Here is a 1,081-nt window from a genome sequence, read left to right as displayed (position 1 = left end):
CAAAGGTTTTAGCCAGAAAGAGGAGGCGATTGCAGTCTAGGCCAAAAGGCCGAGAAGCGATCGGCCCCATTTCCCCTCCCTTTCTCTCACTCGTCATCGAGAGGCTACAAGAGCCCGAGTCGTTCGGTAGCCTCTGTCCAAAAGCCAGGCCTTCGTCTCTCCGCAGCCCGATTGGATAGAGCCTGCCATGACCTGGGGAGGGGTAGGGGAACGGGTGTGGCCTGGTACTTGGGACTCGAGAGGCAGAGTGAGGCTTACCGTGAGGGTAGTGACCGGGACGACTAGGCTCGTCGGCGGCTCTGGAGGAGGGGCCTGTACTTACTCGGGTTTCTCTTCATAACGTACAAGTCTTTCGCCTTTTACTAAAGACTTCCGTGGAGAGGGACGCCAATGAGTTAAAACTATTTTTGGCAGGCTCTGAAAAGGAAATAAAACGCCGCCCTCGCCGAGGTTGAGCGGTGCGACGAGGAGCGCTCGGGCGGAGGTGCTGAGACGCAGCCGTTGTTATGCGCAGTTGAAACCACTGCGCCACGGCAGGGGGAGAACTGCTCCAGGAGGTGGGCGCTGGAAGCAACCAGTTGGGGTTATCGCTTCTCGGCCTTTTGGCTAAGATCAAGTGTAGTATCTGTTCTTATCTTCTTGTGAAGAAAATTTCAACTTTGTTGTAGTTGAAATTGTTTCACACAAAGGAATTCATTGGTTCAGAGGACTGCTTAACTGTACTCTGCCGGAATAACATCTCGACCAGGCCAAACAAGACAAGGTAAGTGTGTTTTATTCACCTTTCTAACCTTTTTTTGTAGATTTTATTGCTCTTTTTAGAGCATTCTTTTACCTTATTTTAGTTGACTTGGTTTTAGACTGTTTTAGGTGTTTTAGCTTCCTTTTACCACTTTTACGTTGTGGTGCCTCCACCATGGCGGCCAACCATGCCGGCATGAGGAGGCACCACAGTGTCAGATTTACATTCAAAGAAAAAGATGGGACAACCCTTGTTATGTCAAGGCTTGACTTCTCAAGGAAAATGATCCAGAACATTTTGAAATTCTCCCCGCAGGATATAAATTGTATTTTGACTCTG

At 49.2% G+C, this 1,081-nt stretch overlaps 1 non-coding gene and 1 pseudogene across 1 annotated transcript; both read left to right on the top strand.

Moving 5' to 3' along the window:
- Positions 1–318: 318 nt before the first annotated feature.
- LOC123965902 lies at positions 319–430 on the top strand. Its single transcript, XR_006823805.1, has one exon. It is a non-coding gene; the product is annotated as a U5 spliceosomal RNA (small nuclear RNA).
- A 156-nt stretch (positions 431–586) lies between these two features.
- Positions 587–697, top strand: LOC123965901 (annotated as a pseudogene).
- Positions 698–1,081: the final 384 nt, after the last annotated feature.

Source organism: Micropterus dolomieu, unplaced genomic scaffold (genome assembly GCF_021292245.1).
Source record: "Micropterus dolomieu isolate WLL.071019.BEF.003 ecotype Adirondacks unplaced genomic scaffold, ASM2129224v1 contig_11772, whole genome shotgun sequence".
Taxonomy (NCBI): domain Eukaryota; kingdom Metazoa; phylum Chordata; class Actinopteri; order Centrarchiformes; family Centrarchidae; genus Micropterus; species Micropterus dolomieu.
This window is presented reverse-complemented; position numbering and strand designations above follow the sequence as displayed.